This window comes from Aegilops tauschii, chromosome 2 (genome assembly GCF_002575655.3).
Source record: "Aegilops tauschii subsp. strangulata cultivar AL8/78 chromosome 2, Aet v6.0, whole genome shotgun sequence".
In the NCBI taxonomy this organism is placed as follows: Eukaryota; Viridiplantae; Streptophyta; class Magnoliopsida; order Poales; family Poaceae; genus Aegilops; species Aegilops tauschii.
The window spans coordinates 458,478,863-458,498,736 of NC_053036.3; the positions used below are offsets into that span (position 1 = coordinate 458,478,863).

The window sequence follows — 19,874 nt, forward strand, 5'->3', positions numbered from 1 at the left end:
AATAAGCTGGTCAAAAATGGAAACTGGCTTGTTATTTCCATATGCCCTGCTTGTGGCAATCTACTTAGTATTTTCGAGGATGAACCATAAAGCAATTGCCTGCCAGCCAGTTGTTTTAGCACATTAACTTGCCTTTTTTATTTGGATTGCCTTCATTTCCTTTTTGTTCTGATGGCAATTCAAGCTCAACAAATCAAATGGTAGGTCATCTCTTTTGAGATTGATGATTTGTTTGATCTGGGACTTCATTTCTATTGTGTTAATTTAGTGGGTGGTAATGCATGCCCGGTGATGACTAATTTATGCTTGTTTGTGAAAAACATTTGCAGTTGCCGCATATTTGCTTTCGCCCTGCCAGGCTTGTGAGAGCTAATGTTGTTAGATCCTTACTTGGGATGTCTGAGGGCATATATGAGCTCACTGTTTAGTGTCTTTCCTCTTCTGTCTTTCGTTGTTTATTGTCTGCCCTTTCTTTTTGTTCTTGAAGCTGTTGTTGCTATGTTTTTCCTCACGAAATTACTGTGCACACGACAGTATGCTGGACGATTCTCAGACGACCTGTTGATCGATGGTTGCGGCCCACGTGAACCCAACTGATATCTTGTCGTCCACAAATCGGGCACAATCCATCGTGTGTGTAGCAGTCCTCCCTCGATATTGTTTGGTTACTTGGTTGGATGATGAAACATGAACAAAACACACATCTTTCGGGACTGATTGTGTGTTCTGTGTGCCGCTGCCAAATCTGCAATTCTGTAATAAATCTAAGTTTTGTATTGTAGACCTGGATATTTGTGTTATTTCTGTTTATGTTTGTCCGGTGATGAAAAACCTACTAATCATACCATCTTTCATTCTGCAATTCCGAGACCAAATTGCTTTTGATAGTTGTTTTTGCATCTTCTATTCTTGAGTATGTGATTTTTCCGAATACTTTCAAAATTCTTTAGATATCTCGTCCGCTCTTCTTTCTGCTCTTGCTTCTATTGTTTATTATGTATATTTTCTTATGTGTATTGTCTAGAATTTGGCTGGACAGCGATGAAAATCACGAACAAAACACACCATCTTTGGGGACTGATTGGTGCTCTCTGTGTGCCATCCTGTGAAAGTCTACAATTCTGATGTCCACCTACCAGATTTCCTCCAAAATTTAACTTTTGTGTTTATGTGGTGCTGATTTGATCTATGTTGAAATTTTAGAGATCGAATTTTATGACGAAATTTCCACCAGGGCTTGAATTTTCCAATGGGCAACACTTTATGTGGATCTCGAGTTCCATTTCCACCAGGGCTTATTGTAAGGTGCAGCGAATACCATTTCTCTAAAATTGTTCATGCTATTCTTATCATAAATGTTTGATGGTTTACAAGTCGTAGTTTTCTCTGCAGTTCACTTCTGTGAGTCGAGTGATGACACATCTTTGAGACCTGAGTTTTCTTCCTTGATGAAAATCATAAGCATAATCCCTACGGCCTACTGATTTGATCTTCTATTGTTCCTGGTCTACCGATTCAATCATTCAAACATTCTGTCGTTCCATGATCCTCTTTCTTAACTTTTGCTCGACTGTTGTTTGCTTGTGTCTTCTGGTGTCATGGATGATGATATGCATTGGGCTCCGAGCAGTGGCGGAGCCAGGAATTTGCTTCTGGGTATTCATTGCAAATTTGTTTTTGTAATTCAATAGAAACTGGCAGTGATATCCAATTTTTTTTGGAAATGCAATAGAAAACAAACACAAATGTCCGAAATGATGCAAATTCTTACATTACAAGAACATAAGAAAAAAATCAGATACGTTCTAGAATTTCATCAAAGTTGCAATCAGTAGCTGATGCACACACGTACAAAGCCTGGCAATGAACTATCCAGCAAAGCTCCAAGTGGTCACATTCAATAGCACTTTTGGAGTTTTGGTCTTGCCAATAAATAATTTCTTGGGTTTTTTTTCTTTTGAAAATAGAACAATACACATCTGCATTGCATGAAGTAAGCTTGCTGGAAAATATATTCTTATAACAGTAAAATCTCCTGCTCTTAAAGTTGTTTGCATAGTTGATATGTCTGAAAATTTCTAAATGATTACTTGATCATGATTTTTATTTTAATAGTCGGCAGATGGAAAGGATTCATGAACCATCAACATAATGCCAGAATTATACTATTACTATGGCTGATTCTTGACCTTTCTATTCCGTTCTAAATCAGAGGATAAATTTACCTGGGCGGATGGATCTCGTGGAGCTTCTGCAATGGCGGACGCCTAGAGCAGAACTGCGGAGGGCAGTGACCCGGAGTGGCAGTTTGCGGACTTGCTTGCTTGCCGCGCCGCCGCCACCAGGTCGTGGGGAGCAGGGGAGAATAGATGATGCGTACTGGACTGGAGTCGGCCAGTTTGAGGCCTTGAGTTGTTGTGCGGGCTGGACCTGGACATGTGTCAAGTGGGCTTTGGCTGTTTCAGTCTATATACGTAATATATATGTATATATAATTTTTTGTGCCCCAAAATCATTGGTATTCCATGGAATACCCCTGGCTCCGCCACTGGCTCCGAGCAGCGAACATCGCTGTGGTCTGAAGGAGATGCATTTGCCTATAAAGCATTGTCTGACAGCTCAACCATCTGTTATGAAATTCTCAATGTCAAAGAACTGTAGGCCTGAACTGAGGCATAAGGTTTCCATTTGATTTTTCTTTCCTACGGATTGGAGATTGTCGCTCATGGATCCCGTTGATGACTTGTGATGTTGAGAAGTAGTGGCCTGACTCATACATTGATGAGATCTGTATTATCACCCAGAGAGATCTGAATCAACAACACATCTGATTTTGTTATTCGTTTGTGTTTTTTTAGCTATCTGGTCTCTGTTTTGGCCTCATGGACAAATATGTCTGCATCATCCGAGCTAGCCTTGTGGTTGGCATCCAAGGGAAAACATTATCTATCTTCTCCAATCTTCTCAGACATTACATTTTCAATTACTTATTTTCCTCTGCCTTTTCTCATATTTGCACTTAGTTCCTATTATCCCTCTTAGTTGGGAGTCAACTTTTTTACTGGACTTGGATCTGAGGGGGACGCAGCGAGCGCGAATAGTGAGCTGGTTTACTTGCAAACCCTTTGCGGTGTTTGCCATTGCTCTGGAGTCAAATGGTCTAACCGAGATTTTTTTTTCTCATATATTGTTATCAAAATTTAGAATTATTTTACTTTTCTGCTGGCAAGTGTTGATCAGAGAACTACACCCTCAATGGTAAATTCCATGTGTGTACCAATAATCTCCGCTTATTATCTGATGCCTTGCATAAAGTGCTCTATTTGTCTTTCTTTTTTCCCGTACAAATTTATCAGACCTTGCAAATGATGTGAAATATTATATGGTAAACACTGAACCTTCGATATGTTTACAAAACTCGGCTTATTATCTGATGCCACCCATCAGCTTCAAACTACTTTTTATCAAGTTATCTTGTCTGCACAATTTTGGTGTACTGCGGTATTTATGCCCATCTCTTTCCGTGGATTTCTTTTGATTAATGGCAGTATGTAAAAGGACTTGGTACCCAGAGCACTTCAACAAGTCATTTCCATACCCTTCTTTTAGTGTTGAAGATCTCGACACGTTATCTCATCTGTTCAGCGCCATTTTGCCCTTGCTACGCGATGAGCTATTTTTTTCCTTCCATTTAATTTCCATGGAATTACCTGTCAAATTATATGTATCAGGCAGACAAGGGTGTTATTCAGCACTTGCTTCCTTCACTGCACGAAAATGATTGGGATGTTCTTATTGCACATTTCCTTGGTGTGGTAAGTTGTTTGTGTTCACTTTGGCGCTGGCTTACACATTTGATCTTTTCCCTTGTGGAACCAGAAGCGTATGAGACCGACTTTCATTACGACCTTGCAGGTCATCCTTGTACGGCAGAGAGCTGCAACCAATAGGACATACAAATTCGGTATGCACACGTACATGTGGTTAGCGGTAACTACGCCGCTGTCACATGTCTACTGAATTGTTTATGCTAATCAATTACATCGAGGGGCGCCCACATATACATTGTTTTTTGGGGTTCATATCAAGTTTTGATCGCTCGCCAGGATATGCCACGTGGTTCATATACTTCATTTGACTTGACAAAGTTATCATCTGCAGCTAATGGTCGATTCGTTTAATCAAAGCTGGTCCTAAGCCGACCAGTGTAATTTAAACACAGCTGCAAACCAGAGACCAACACAGGAGTTCTTCATAAACATCATGTCCTTGGAGTCTTCAAGATAACGTTGTTGCCTGATCCTATATTCAGCTAGACCATCATTTCTCTGGCAGTTGAGCACAGCCACAATCTGCTTGAGGTATGACGCCTTCCTTTCTTGTTATGTACCTATCCGTAATCGTGTGTGCGTATATCTAGTTTGAAGATTAGAGACAGCAACCTTGCAATAGAACTCCAATTTTGTTTGTGAGGCTTAACTTATCTGGAGTTCAGATCTTCATCCTTCTTTCCCCCTATGTACGTTCAACTTTGGTTTTCCTAGATTGAAAGTCTGCCCAAGTAGAGAGTAGACAATCGCTTGCTTCAGTCCCTCTTTGTCTGTGCTATTGGAGAAGGATCTTTGATCGTCCATCTTTTCTCCCAGTTTGTATGCAAGCTTAAAAATCTATCTACCCTGCCATGTAGCTCCTCTAGATGGAAGATGTCTGAGGAAGATAAGCTCCCAAAACAGAGTTTGTAAGGATTTTCAATTTTGCTTGTTTCTTGTTGAACTGGAATATGCAATCTGGATTATCTTATATGCCAACAAATTAGTTAGGCTACATGACAGCATTTCCCTGGATAGACACTCTTGAATGGCTTGAGCTCGTGGCTGGGCGTTCACAGCTGTGATGCTCATAGTGTTCGATGTCCGCGCCATTCTCATCAGCATGGTTCTCAGCCTCTCAGGCTCGGAAGCTTTGGTCCCCATGATGGCGGGCATCGTCTGGGTTGTGTGGAGAACCACAGTGCTCTAGTCTTTCTTGCAGAGACCGTCCGCCTAGTTGTCACTGCCGACATTCTGCTCTTAAGCTGGCGCTGCCGGCAACGAATCCACAAATCCACTCTAGACGAGTGGGCTCAATGCAAAACAGATTCCTTGTAATATAATTCGGGCTCGTTTTGATAGAACTTCCAAAATAACTACTAGTACATTTTTTATATGTCTGGTTTACTGCTAATATAGGGCTTGTAGAGAACCTTCAATTAGTGCAGAACTGCAGATATATAGCAGAGCGGTATATTTAGCTAGCCAGGGGCAAAATGATGTCGCAAACAAGGCACTGAATACTTTTTCATTGAACATGCCTAAAGTGGAGACAAATTATATTTGAAAAGAGGAGGATCTTTTGCTATTTTTTGAAAAAACACACTGAATTATTTTACACTTTGTTGTATCCATCAGGTGGTCCAAGACATTCAGAATCTGGCGTACTTACGATGGAGCGTTTGATTAGACTAGTGGTAGACCTTTAGGTGGTCTCCAAACCCTCACAAACTTTCCGGGTGAAAGGATCGATATAGTTGACTAGAGGGGGGGTAAATAGGCAACTAACAATTTTTGGTTTTTCTTTACCAAATTAAACTTTACATCAAAATAGGCTGTCTAGATATGCAACTAAGTGAGCAACCTATATGATGCAACGACAACAAGCACGCAAGCAAGTAAGAGATATAACACAAGTAAACTAGCTAAAGTAAAGGAACGAGATAACCAAGAGTGAAGCCGGTGAAGACGAGGATGTGTTACCGAAGTTCCTTCCTTTTGAGGGGAAGTACGTCTCCGTTGGAGCGGTGTGGAGGCACAATGCTCCCAAGAAGCCACAAGGGCCACCGTATTCTCCTCACGCCCTCACACAATGCGAGATGCCGTGATTCCACTATTGGTGCCCTTGAAGGCGGTGACCGGACCTTTACAAACAAGGTTGGGGCAATCTCCACAACTTAATTGGAGGCTCCCAACGACACCACAAAGCTTCACCACAACGGACTATGGCTCCGCGGTGACCTCAACCGTCTAGGGTGCTCAAACACCCAAGAGTAACAAGATCCACTAGGGATAAGTGGGGGGGAATCAAATTTCTCTTGGTGGAAGTGTAGATCGTGGCCTTCTCAACCAATCCCGAGCAAATCAACAAGTTTGATTGGCTAGGGAGAGAGATCGGGCGAAAATGAAGCTTGGAGCAACAATGGAGCTTTTGGGGGAAGAGGTGAGTCAACTTTGGGGAAGAAGACCCCTTTATATAGTGGGGGGAACAAACCAACCGTTACCCCCCTTCTGCCCCGAAGAGAGCGGTAGTACCGCTGTGCCAGCGGTACTACCGCTTGCCACTATAAGCGGTACTACCGCTACACAACGCGGTACTACCGCTTGGCCCACAGCGGTACTACCGCGGAGGGAGGGCGGTACTACCGCACAGGAGCAGTACTACGGCCCCCCACAGCCGCGGCCAGTACCGTAAAACCCGACACAAAAAAGGAGCCCTCGAATCGAGGCGGTACTAGCACGAGACCACCGCGGTACTACGGCTTGGGGTCACTAGCGGTACTACTGCTCTGGAGCGGTACTACCGCTTGTGGCACCCAAGCGGTACTACCGCTCCGTCCCGCGGTACTACCGCTGGGACCAGAGTTAGTACACACATGGGGGCTACTAGCGGTACTACTGCTCTGGGCGGTACTACCGCTCCAGAGCAGTACTACCGCTTGTAGCACCCAAGCGGTACTACCGCTCTGGCCCGCGGTACTACCGCTGGGACCAGAGAGGGCACAAAGAGAGGAGAACCAAGCCCATCATCGAAATGGAAAGGCTCGGAGGGAGGGGCAAAGGAAGTGTACGTGATGATTTCGCCCTATCCTTTCCAAAACGGACCCCCTCTTGATAGTACGGTGATCCCTATGAAACTAGTCCACCAAACTAATCCGAAAGGACTACACCATCTTTGCTTTAAGCTCCGAGGGGAGGAAATCGTCTCGTGCCAAAAGGATGAATCTCTGAAAAACACTCAACGCACACGATTAGCCCGCAAAAGCATTGTCATCAATCACCAAAACATCTTAGGGATAAATATGCCCTTACAATCTCCCCCTTTTTGGTGGATTGATGACAATACGGGATTTGCACAACTGGGAAAAAAAACAAAGGACATAAGCAAACCCCAAATCTCTAAAATATAGACGGGCTCCCCCTAGATGTGTGCCATCAAGATAAGTGCTTTGAACTGCACGACACACATACTAGGATCAACACTCCCCCTGTATTTTAGAGACCAACAACCTACGAGATACAAGATAGCAGGATATATAACAAAATGAAGCATATAACTCATGAGATATCAAATGACTAGAGACAAAGATAAAGATATGATAATGATAGGGTAGCATATGTCTCACACCATATGACTCAAACTAAAGTCTCACTGAACACAAAACCAAGCAAAGCACAAGGTCCAAGCAAAGCACAAAGTAGCACATAACGAAAGCACAAAGGCAAAGACACACTCGCAACACAACGACGCAAATCCCTAAACTCTCTCCCCCTTTGGCATCGAGACACCAAAAGGGGCAAAGAGCTAACCTACGGCTCCAGATGAGAGCATGCTGAGGATCTCGAACATCAGGACTCTGCGTGATCATCTGCACTGCCGTCCTCGCCCGGAAACTGCTCGGCATCTGAGTCGGTCCACGGACAGTGCTGCTGGATCCACTCCTCCTCCTCAGTAATTTGACCCTCAGAGCCGCTGGTGACTGTCGCACCCATCTGACGCATCAGCTCCTTGTGACGTCCTCTTGCCTTCTTCTCAGCCACATGAGTCATGTACTGACCATGAGACTCCATGCAGAACAGCTTCTTCATCTTGCGTTTGAGCTTCTTTGCCCAAGAGGGCTCTGCTGCAGAAGGCTCTGTCCCAGGAGGCACATAATCCTCATCATCATCACCGGCATCAGCCTCGTCCTCGGTCTCCATGGCAGCAGCAGAAAATGGAGCTCCAGATCTACCCCAATTATCCTTCTTCCTCAGACGCTTGATCTCATGAGAGACCAACTCTCCAGTTTCCAGCTGCTCCTCAGGATAGGTATGTCTCCAGGCCCTCTCAATAAGCAACATGATGAACGGACCATAAATTGGGCACTTGCACTCAGAAACAGCCGCCAGAAGCTCAGACCACATGACATGAGAGATGTCCAGGGACTCGCCGGTGTTTGCGTCCTTCTCACGCTGGCAGAAGAGAAGCATGTCCACAAGGTAAGAGTGTACCATGTCCAGATTCCCAATACGAGGGAAGAGAGTCTCGCGGAAGATACGGTGAAGGATGTCCAGATAGGTAGACAACTCATAGGTTTCCTTCCTGGTCTCAGGGTGGACCTTCCGAGTACAGTAGGGCCAGAGGGCTTGCTTGTGAGTGGAGGTGACATTTTGGTGAGGACGAAAACCAACTGGAGTCTCGAGCCCTTGATCTTCCACCTCAAGCAGCCCCATGAAGGCCTGCCACTTGACAGCTAGCACCTTTCCATTTGTCATCCAAGTCAGAGTCCTGTCTGCATCAGTTCCTAGGTGAACAGTGGCAAAGAACTGTGCCAGCAAATCTGCATCAAAGTCCTTGTTGAACTGCATGATCCTAAGAATGTTCAACTGAGAGCACATCTGTAGGGCATCACCAAAGTACTCAAGGTCCTTCTCCATAGCATCCGTGTTGATGGAATGAACATTGACAAAGAGATTCTTCTTAGCCTTGATCACATCAAAGTATGTGGCATACTGAAACCGGTTCCAGAACGGGCGATTGACAAGATTGGGTTCTTGGTCTTCCTCATAGGGGTTGCGCCGACGCCTGTCCCAGAATTCCTTGCTAGACATCTCAGTCACTTTCTTGCCAGTTGGCTTCGGTCGGCTGGCAATCTTCTTCTTGCGAGGAGGATTAGCACTTGAGGAAGCACCCCCTGCCGGCTGTGGAGCACTGGAAGAACCACCTGCAGTCTCAGATGAGCGGTACCGCTTCGACGTTGAACGCCCGGGGTTGACACGGCGGACTTGCTGCTCAGGATGTTCATCACCTGGAACCAAACACACGGACACAAGAAACAACCAGAAGGAACGATCAAAACCAAATAAACACAACAAATATGGATCAACATGTGGTAGGAAACAATGGAACTGGGCATCCAGCGGTAGTACCGTGCCTGCTCAGCGGTAGTACCGCTTAGCCATATAAGCGGTAGTACCGCTCCGTGGAGCGGTAGTACCGTGCCAGATGGGCGGTAGTACCGCCCGAGACGGGGCACGGCGGATCCCTACTGCCGTGGTCAGATCTGGCACTACCGGGGATGCCAAATTCAAAAATAAACCTACCAAACATCAATCCAAAGAGTCTAGTTGCCTTCTCCAACCTACTCAAGCCTAGATTTGGCCAAAAATCTAGAGATGCAACTACTATTGCCCCTAAAACGCGAGATCTGAAAACTAGACAAGAAGAGAAGAGGAACGGGGGCAATACCGGCATCCATGGCAAGAGGACGAGGTGGGGATCGACTCCACCGAAGGAAATGGAGAGGAACGGTCCGGAGACGGAGGGCCGCCGGAGCCTTCCTGCGGCGAGATGGTGCTGGAGAGAGAGGAAGAGGAACCAGGGGACGAAGCAAATGGGTATGGCGTGGAGGAAACCACCCCTGCCCACGACTTAACCCCCTGGCCCCGCCCCTCAGCGGTAGTACCGTGGTGAGGGGCGGTAGTACCGCTTAGCCGTATAAGCGGTAGTACCGCTCCGTGGAGCGGTAGTACCGCTCCAGCGGTAGTACCACTCCTGCACAACGGTAGCACCGCCCAGCGCAACTCAAACCAGACTCAACACATATGGTGCAAAACGAAAGACGGGAAACAACGCAAGAAGACCAACAAGAGCACTAGCAAGAGAACAAGAATCACACGCCTCTATACGAGAGGGCGGTGGCCGAGGCCACCTATGTTTGAGTCACTTGGTATGGCACCGCGAAGAATTATCCTTGGGCCCATGACCAAAGCTCGTCTTTGAAGCACAAGTACCATCAAAAATGGCTAATGTGAAAGAGTGAGATCAGTTTATGCATTGTGGGGGGAGGGAAAGTTCATTGAGAGAACAACACTCGCCCTACGTCCATGCCTACACCTAGACAAGAAAGCACAATGAATGTGAGGGGTGTGCAAAGGTTCAAACCACATTGCTCGAATCAATGATATTTAGCTCATGCCTTAACTCGCGAAATCTTGCTTCATCCAATGGCTTCGTGAAAATATCTGCAAGGTTATCATGAGTGTTGACATAGTTGAGCTCGATCTCCCCTTGCCTAATATGATCCCGGATGAAGTGATACCGAATCTCAATATGCTTTGTCTTGAAGTGTTGCACCGGGTTGAGAGAAATCTTGATAGCACTTTCATTGTCACACCAAAGAGGCACTTTGTCACAAATGACACCGTAATCCTTTAAAGTTTGCCTCATCCATAAGAGTTGTGCACAACAACTTCCGGCCGCCACATACTCCGCTTCGGTGGACGAGAGAGACACACAACTTTGCTTTTTAGAAGACCAACTTACCAAAGAGCAACCAAGAAATTGGCACCCTCCGGAAGTGGACTTCCTATCCACTTTGTCTCCCGCCCAATCGGAGTCCGAATAACCTACAAGCTTGAAGTTTGCTCCTCTTGGGTACCATAGGCCAAAGTTTGGGGTATGAGCCAAATATCGAAAGATTCGCTTGACCGCCACAAAGTGGCTTTCCTTAGGTGCGGCTTGAAACCGTGCACTTATTCCCACACTCAACATGATATCCGGTCTAGATGCACAAAGGTAAAGCAAGGATCCAATCATAGAGCGATATACCTTTTGATCCACCGCTTTACCATTGGGATCAATGTCAAGTTGGCACTTGGTGGGCATTGGAGTGGAAGCCGGCTTGACATCACTTAGCTTGAATCTCTTTAGCATGTATTGAGTGTATTTGGCTTGGTTGATGAAAGTTCCTTCTCTTCTTTGTTTGATTTCGAATCCGAGAAAGAACTTCAACTCTCCCATCATAGACATCTTGAACTTTGAGGTCATGAGAGCGGCAAATTCTTCATTGAAAGCTTTGTTAGGGGAACCAAAAATAATATCATCAACATATAGTTGGCACACAAACAACTCCCCTTTGACCTTCTTAGTAAAAAGAGTGGGGTCGATTTTCCCGATTTCGAATCCACGATCTTGTAACAACTCCGTAAGATGCTCATACCACGCACGTGGGGCTTGTTTAAGGCCATAGAGCGCCTTGTGGAGTTGATACACATGATCGGGGAAATAGGGATCTTCGAACCCGGGGGGTTGTTCGACATATACCAACTCATTTATGGGACCAGTAAGAAAAGCACTCTTCACATCCATTTGTTGCAAAGTGAAATTATGATGAGAAGCATAAGCAATCAACAAACGAATAGATTCAAGGCGAGCAACGGGGGCAAAGGTTTCACCGTAGTTGATACCCTCGACTTGGGAGTAGCCTTGTGCCACCAAACGAGCCTTGTTGCGAACAATGATTCCATGAGCGTCTTGCTTGTTCTTGAATATCCACTTGGTTCCAATGACATTATGATTCCCGGTTGGCCTTGGCACTAACTTCCACACTTGGTTATGTTCGAAGTTGTTGAGTTCTTCATGCATGGCGTTGAGCCAATCCGGGTCCTCAAGCGCTTCATAAACCTTTTGGGGTTCGACACAAGAAACAAACGCATGATGTTCACAATAGTTTGCTAATTGTCTACGAGTGCTTACCCCCTTTCTTAGGCTTCCAACCACATTCTCCATGAGATGACCTTTGGTGGTGAGCTTGGAAGCGATCTTAGCGGCACGACGCTCCAATTCCTCCTCGGAAGTGAAGTGAGGAGGGGTTACTTGATCATCTTGAGCGTCGTCTTGAGCTTGTTCTTGATCTTGAACTAGCTCGAGGGGAAGAACTTGACCTTGGGCATCATTTGGTGGATCACCACCATCTTGAGGTTGATCTTGCCCTTGATCTTGTTCATGAGGTTGAGGGCCTTCACTTTGTTCTTCGGAAGCGTGTGGGTCTTGGGTTGGTGATGGCTCCACTTGAGTGGAGCATTGTCCTTCTCCTTCGGCCACAAGGGGTTCCTCAATGGGTAGGATATATCCAATACCCATTCTTCTTATGGCTTGGGGAGGAATTTCATCACCTACATCACAAGTACCACTTTGCTCCACTTGGGAGCCGTTATTTTCATCAAACTCCACGTTACACGTCTCCTCAATAAGTCCCGTGGACTTATTGAGAACACGGTAAGCATGGGAGTTTGTAGCATAACCAACAAATATGCCCTCATGAGCTCTAGTCTCAAATTTAGACAAACGACACCTCTCTTGAGAATGAAACACTTACACCCGAACACTCGAAAGTACTTGAGGTTGGGCTTGTTACCGGTGAGGATCTCATATGGAGTCTTGTTCAAGCCTTTGCGAAGATAGAGCCGATTTGAAGCATGACACGCGGTGTTGATGGCTTCGGCCCAAAAGTTGTATGGAGACTTGAACTCCGCCATCATGGTCCTTGCCGCATCCATCAACGTCCGATTCTTCCTCTCCGCAACACCATTTTGTTGAGGGGTGTAAGGTGCGGAATATTGATGCTTGATCCCCTCATCACTGAGAAACTCATCCAAGGTGTAGTTCTTGAACTCGGTGCCGTTGTCACTTCTTATTGTCAAGATCTTTGCATTGTGTTGACGTTGGGCTTCATTTGCAAAGTCACTGACTGTTTGTTGGGTCTCACTCTTCCTCTTGAAGAAATACACCCACGTGTATCTAGAATAATCATCCACAATTACCAAGCAATACTTTCTACCCCCAAGAATATCAAAGGATGGAGGCCCAAAGAGATCCAAATGAAGGAGCTCCAACGGCCTCTTCGAGTAAATAAGAGTCGTGGGAGGGTGAGCCTTCTCATGAAGCTTTCCTTCGATACAAGCACTGCAAGCACGATCTTTGGCAAAACTAACGTTCGTTAGTCCACGGACATGGTCCCCCTTGAGAAGACTTTGCAAAGATCTCATATTGACATGGGCTAAACGGCGATGCCAAAGCCATCCCACGTCAACTTTAGCCATTAGGCATGTCGCGGTCTTAGTGGGTCGCTCCGAAAAGTTAATCACATAGAGACCGTTCTCGACATGCCCAACAAAGGCTACTTTAAGAGTCTTGCTCCACAAGAGGGCCACGGTATCAATATCAAAGAAGGTGGCAAAACCCATGATAGCAAGTTGACGAACGGAAAGTAAATTGTATGCAAGGGACTCAACTAGCATGACCTTCTCGATCGTGAGATCATGAGAAATGACAACTTTGCCGAGTCCCAATACCTTAGAAGACGAGGCATCACCCCACTCGACATTGGTGGGCATAGATGGAATCTTGTGCACGTCCACCACCAAGTCCTTGCTTCCGGTCATATGATTTGTAGCTCCACTATCGAGCAACCATGATCCCCCACCGGAAGCAAACACCTACAAGAGATCAATGCTTGGTTTTAGGTACCCACTTTGTAATGGGTCCTTTGATGTTAGTAATAAGGGTCTTAGGAACCCAAATAGACCATTCAATGTACTCATAAGGAGAACCAACGAATTTGGCATAAACATGCCCATCACTAGCACGGCATAACACATAAGAAGGATTAAAGTCGCCGGCTTTGTTGGAAGGAGTGGCATTGCTCTTCTTGACACCGCCACCCTTCGCATTGCTCTTCTTCTCCTTGGAAGCACCCTCTCCCTCCTTCACAAAAGTTTGCTTGAGAGGAGGAGGTCGCTTGGTCTTGTCATTCTTCTTCTTGTTCTTGGGATTGGGTGTGAACCCAATCCCCTCCTTGGCCACAACTTCCTTTTGATTGCTCAAGAGGTCGTTGAGGTTCTTCTCACCTTGTATGCATGACACAAGGCCTTTCTCAAGTTGCTCCTTCAACTTAGCATTCTCCTCAACAAGATGTACATGCTCACAACACAGGTTAGTAGCATTTGCATTATCAATTAACACCATATGAGGAAAGGTGGCTTTCTCCTTTGTTAGCTTCACTTGGAGTTGATCATGAGACTCCTTGAGGCTAGCATGAACACCCTTCAAGACTTTGTGAGCCTTGTCGAGAATGCCAAACTCCTCTTTGAGTCTAGCAAGATCAACCCCAAGTTTTGCCTTCTCGGAGTTTAGCACACGAGACACAACAAGAGCATGATCAAGATCTTTCTTTAACTTAGCATGATCATCGTTGTATGACTCCTCAAGAGCCAAACGAAGACCACGCTCTTCGTCAAGAGCATTGGAAAGATCCGAAATCTCATCGGCATAGTCACGACTATGCCCCTCCATCTTAGAGATGGTATCTTCGTGAGCCTCGATCATGTCATTGGCTTCACCAAGTTGTTCCAAGAGAGCAACGAAGTGCTTCTTGGATTTACCCTTGAGTTTACCCATAAAGATCTCAAACTCATTTTCCTCCACATTTGTCCCCTCATGTTCATCAATGCTATTCGTCGAAGAAGGATGATCAATGATGGTAGTTTTGATGTTGGAGGTTACCTTATTGGTGGCTTTAGCCATGAGGCACTTGGCGGTGATGTTCTCATTGGGCGAGTCGAAGAGAGACACCCGTGGAGTCTTCGCAATGGCAACGGAGGCCATGGCAACCGACTCACTATCTTCATCATCGTCATCATCCTCATTGTACTCTTCTTGAACCACCAACGCCTTGGGAGGAGTCTTCTTGGTGAAGTTGCTCTTGTTGGGGAACGACTTGGCCTTGTCTTTTCTAATGAGCTTGCCACCATTGTCTTCCCTCTTCTCGTAAGGGCACTCCGCAACAAAGTGGCTAACATTGCCACAATTGAAGCAAGTCCTCATCCGTTGCTTGCCCTTTGCACCACTTGAGTTGCTTTTGTTGAAGTTTGGCCTTGTGTTCTTATTGCTCCAAAATTGCCTTGAAGCAAGAGCCATGTGTTCATGATAGGCATACTTCGTATCTTCGAGGTTGCCCTCCTCTTCTTCCTCTTCATCCTCTTCCTCCATACTAACCTTGGCCTTTAGAGCAAGGTTGGGCTTCTTAACTCTTTGAGAGCGAAGAACCGCATTGTCGGCGGTCTTGTCCAAGATTCTCATAGCCACAAACTCATCCAACACTTCACTTGAGGACAAGGTGTGAAAGTCCGGCCTTTGACGAATTACGGAGGACATGGCTTTGTGGTAGGGCATCATTGCCTTGAGGAACTTGCGCTTGATCCAATTGTCATCCGTGTCCTTGCTTCCATGATCTCGGAGCGAGACCGCGAGTTTGGTTACTCTCCGAAAAAGCTCACGAGGTTCTTCATATTCTTTCATTGCAAACTCGTCGGCTTCATCTTGCACCACTTCATAGTTGGAGCGTTGAATGCTTGCGCTTCCCCGATAAAGGGAAACAACTTGGAGCCACGCATCTTTGGCCACGGTGTAAGGCCGGAGATGAGGAAGATCTTCGGGTGGGATGGCTTCTTGGATGATGAAGAGAGCATTTTCATTGAATTGATGATCCACAACTTCTCTAGGAGTGAAGTTACTTCGGTCATGCGGATAAAAGCCTTCTTCAATGATTCTCCAAAGGTTAGTGTTCACATGATTTAAATGACGCTTAAAACGATAGACCCAAGAATCAAAATCTACATTCTTCTCAATCTTAGGGGCCGGGCCGGCATGATTCAAATGAGTGGAAGGGAGCGGTCCACCATAGACAGGTGGAGGTTCCACATGGGCAAAGATGCCGGTCCCATTTTTATCACTAGAACAAGGAGCCTTCTCGCTCGAAGCTTCCCCCTTGTCGGAGGTAGCATCCGTCACCTTGTTAGCGGGATCACCCACTTTCAACGGTGCGGTGGTAAGTTTAAGCCCTTCTAAGAATTTATTCAACATGCTTTCGACCTTGGTCGTCATGGAGGTTTTCAATGTGTCCATCGCCACATTGAATTCCTCACGAGAGACCGCGGTTCCCCCATCTCCCGTAGACGAGACTGGATTCTCACCGGAGTGCTCCTCCGCACCGTCTACGACGTCAACCATACTCTTTGGACGGTAAAGTCCTTAATAAAGAGACGAGGCTCTGATACCAATTGAAAGGATCGATATAGTTGACTAGAGGGGGGGTGAATAGGCAACTAACAATTTTTGGCTTTTCTTTACCAAATTAAACTTTGCATCAAAATAGGTTGTCTAGATATGCAACTAAGTGAGCAACCTATATGATGCAACGACAACAAGCACGCAAGCAAGTAAGAGATATAACACAAGTAAACTAGCTAAAGTAAAGGAACGAGATAACCAAGAGTGGAGCCGGTGAAGACGAGGATGTGTTACCGAAGTTCCTTCCTTTTGAGGGGAAGTACGTCTCCGTTGGAGCGGTGTGGAGGCACAATGCTCCCCAAGAAGCCACAAGGGCCACCGTATTCTCCTCACGCCCTCACACAATGCGAGATGCCGTGATTCCACTATTGGTACCCTTGAAGGCGGTGATCGGACCTTTACAAACAAGGTTGGGGCAATCTCCACAACTTAATTGGAGGCTCCCAACGACACCACAAAGCTTCACCACAATGGACTATGGCTCCGCGGTGACCTCAACCGTCTAGGGTGCTCAAACACCCAAGAGTAACAATATCCGCTAGGGATAAGTGGGGGGAATCAAATTTCTCTTGGTGGAAGTGTAGATCGTGGCCTTCTCAACCAATCCCGAGCAAATCAACAAGTTTGATTGGCTAGGGAGAGAGATCGGGCGAAAATGGAGCTTGGAGCAACAATGGATCTTTTGGGGGAAGAGGTGAGTCAACTTTGGGGAAGAAGACCCCTTTATATAGTTGGGGGAACAAACCAACCGTTACCCCCCTTCTGCCCCGAAGAGAGCGGTAGTACCGCTGTGCCAGCGGTACTACCGCTTGCCACTATAAGCGGTACTACCGCTACACAACGCGGTACTACCGCTTGGCCCACAGCGGTACTACCGCGGAGGGAGGGCGGTACTACCGCACAGGAGCGGTACTACGGCCACCCACAGCCGCGGCCAGTACCGTAAAACCCGACACGAAAAAGGAGCCCTCGAATCGAGGCGGTACTAGCACGAGACCACCGCGGTACTACGGCTTGGGGCCACTAGCGGTACTACTGCTCTGGAGTGGTACTACCGCTCCCAGAGCGGTACTACCGCTTGTGGCACCCAAGCGGTACTACCGCTCCGTCCCGCGGTACTACCGCTGGGACCAGAGTTAGTACACACATGGGGGCTACTAGCGGTACTACTGCTCTGGGCGGTACTACCGCTCCAGAGCGGTACTACCGCTTGTAGCACCCAAGCGGTACTACCGCTCTGGCCCGCGGTACTACCGCTGGGACCAGAGAGGGCACAAAGAGAGGAGAACCAAGCCCATCATCGAAACGGAAAGGCTCGGAGGGAGGGGCAAAGGAAGTGTACGTGACGATTCCGCCCTATCCTTTCCAAAACGGACCCCCTCTTGATAGTACGGTGATCCCTATGAAACTAGTCCACCAAACTAATCGGAAAGGACTACACCGTCTTCGCTTTAAGCTCCGAGGGGAGGAAATCGTCTCGTGCCAAAAGGATGAATCTCTGAAAAACACTCAACGCACACGATTAGTCCGCAAAAGCATTGTCATCAATCACCAAAACATCTTAGGGATAAATATGCCCTTACACCGGGGATAATCACAATGGTCGATTCCTCTTCGAATGACTCCTACCGCCTAGGAGTCCCCAACCTCCAAGAATAACAAGATCAAGGGAACCACTCAAAACTTGCTCAAATCACGAATTCCTTTGGTTGAGAGGAGGAGAGAGAGACGATCTATCTTTTGATTGGAACAACACTCAAGAATCCGCACAAACGCTTTTGGGATCTAGGATTTGGTGGAAGCAAGAGAGAGTGAGAGAGAAAGGTGTTCTTGGAATCTTTGCACTGTGTTGAACAGGTCCCCCACGGGGTGGGAAGAGGATATTTATAGTCTAAGTGCAAAAGTGGCTGTTGGAGGTCACTTATGTTGCACAGACACCGGACGTCCGGACAGAAAAGTTGGACCGGACGTCCGGCAAGCACCGGTCGTCCGACACACGAATAAAAACAGAGATCTAGTGCGGTAGAAGTGAGGGAAGACGCACACGGAGCGGACGTCCGAGAGTGTCGGTCGTCTGGAAGGAACGGACTTCCGTTATTTCAGCTCTGTGAAGTGGCACCGGATGGCCGGTCACCACCGGACATCCGGAAGCCGGTCGTCCGGAGGGAACGGAAATCCGAGAATATCTCTTCTGTGACATGGCACCGGACATCCGGAGCACAGGGAAGCACCGGACGTCCGGAGCCCTTCGGTCGTCTGGACAGAAACAGAGGCCAAAAGGCCTGCTAAGATAGGAACGCTATCTAAGAGATTTTATTCTAGATTTTGAGCAAGTCTTTTGCGAGAACCAGTGATCCCCTCTTAATAGTGCGGGATCCCTATACTCAAATAAAAGTAAAACAGAGAAGGATCTAAAGCTTTGCATCTTGTTTCACCTTCCTTTGAGTATCTTGAATATGTAAGTTTTGAACCACACTAATATCTTCCAGGAGATTAAGGGCATGATTGCACTTTCAACAGCCTAGCCACGTCGCGGCAAAGAGAGCCACAGACTGTGCCAAAGGGCAATGTTCCGCTGAGACAACCCTGCACCTTCTTTAGGCCACACCACGGCCACCATCACAAATAGAAAGAACCAAAGCACTATGCAAGGCAACAAAACCTCATACACCGTCGATGGGCACCGAACACCGAGACCTCATCGCCGCCACGAGCCCCCAAGAGATAGGTCAAACATCAGCATCGAGGTGACCAAGGGATTGGTCGCCGCCATAGATCACTTCGACCGCCACCACCCTGCACACTATCAACCCAACAAGCACTCCGGCCCAGACATCCAGTTGCCAACCACGGATCCGTGGCTCCCAAAAACAATGCCCCCAAGGGGGAAAACGACATCGAGACGTCATCGTCGTCCAATCCAGAGATGGATCTGAGGCTTTCGCCTGAGGCGCACGATTAAGAGGGCAACAGTAGCTTCCCGATGACGACTTCATCAAGGAAAGCGGCGCCCGAAGGCATCGCCGCCATCGTTGCCGACAAGATCGACACAAGGCTTTCGCCTGAAGCATCCCGTTCCCAGTCATCTCCGTCGAAGCTGGCAGCTATGCCCAGCAGCCCGAGACCTCCCCGCCCTCCTACCAGTCCGCGGCGAGCATCCCCACTAGGACTAGCATGAGGCTCCATTGACACAGAAGCTCACCTTGAGCACCTGCACAGCCGGAGTCAGTGTAGGAGATATGCCCTAGAGGCAATAATAAATGTTATTGATTATCTCCCTGTTCATAATTATGTTTATGTTCCATGCTATAACTGTTGTGGTTCCCGAGCCCGTATATCCATAAAGGCTCTGGGGAGAACCCATATGCACGTGTGGAATAATAAACGGTAAAATGTATTCCTAGTCGTGCCTCTAAGACTAGCTCAAGTGTTGCATGATGATTATGTTTTCCCAATCATGGGCATGTCTATGCCAAGCAATTTTGAGGGCACAATGTCAGGAAGGACATTTGTGTTGAATCAACCCGAATTGATGTTATGCTATGAGATACATTCGTCACAAGTTAATGGTTTAAAACACAGAGATAGTTAATGTTTGCATAATTCCTTAGACCATGAGAGTATCGAGTTTCTTCATGCTTGCTTCATGAACTTTGGGGTTTGTTAAACGTCAT

The 19,874-nt window shown here is 46.8% G+C and overlaps 4 non-coding genes and 1 pseudogene across 4 annotated transcripts; all 5 read left to right on the forward strand.

Annotated features, from left to right (window-relative positions):
- The first annotated feature begins 283 nt into the window (after positions 1 to 283).
- Positions 284 to 407, forward strand: LOC120975031 (small nucleolar RNA SNORD14). Its single transcript, XR_005770878.1, has one exon. It is a non-coding gene; the product is annotated as a small nucleolar RNA SNORD14 (small nucleolar RNA).
- A 626-nt stretch (positions 408 to 1,033) lies between these two features.
- Positions 1,034 to 1,130, forward strand: LOC120975067 (small nucleolar RNA SNORD96 family; annotated as a pseudogene).
- Positions 1,131 to 1,406: 276 nt separating this feature from the next.
- Positions 1,407 to 1,477, forward strand: LOC120975086 (small nucleolar RNA R66). Its single transcript, XR_005770924.1, has one exon. It is a non-coding gene; the product is annotated as a small nucleolar RNA R66 (small nucleolar RNA).
- A 1,744-nt stretch (positions 1,478 to 3,221) lies between these two features.
- On the forward strand, positions 3,222 to 3,308 carry LOC120975098 (small nucleolar RNA R16). Its single transcript, XR_005770936.1, has one exon. It is a non-coding gene; the product is annotated as a small nucleolar RNA R16 (small nucleolar RNA).
- A 49-nt stretch (positions 3,309 to 3,357) lies between these two features.
- Positions 3,358 to 3,441, forward strand: LOC120975097 (small nucleolar RNA R16). Its single transcript, XR_005770935.1, has one exon. It is a non-coding gene; the product is annotated as a small nucleolar RNA R16 (small nucleolar RNA).
- Positions 3,442 to 19,874: the final 16,433 nt, after the last annotated feature.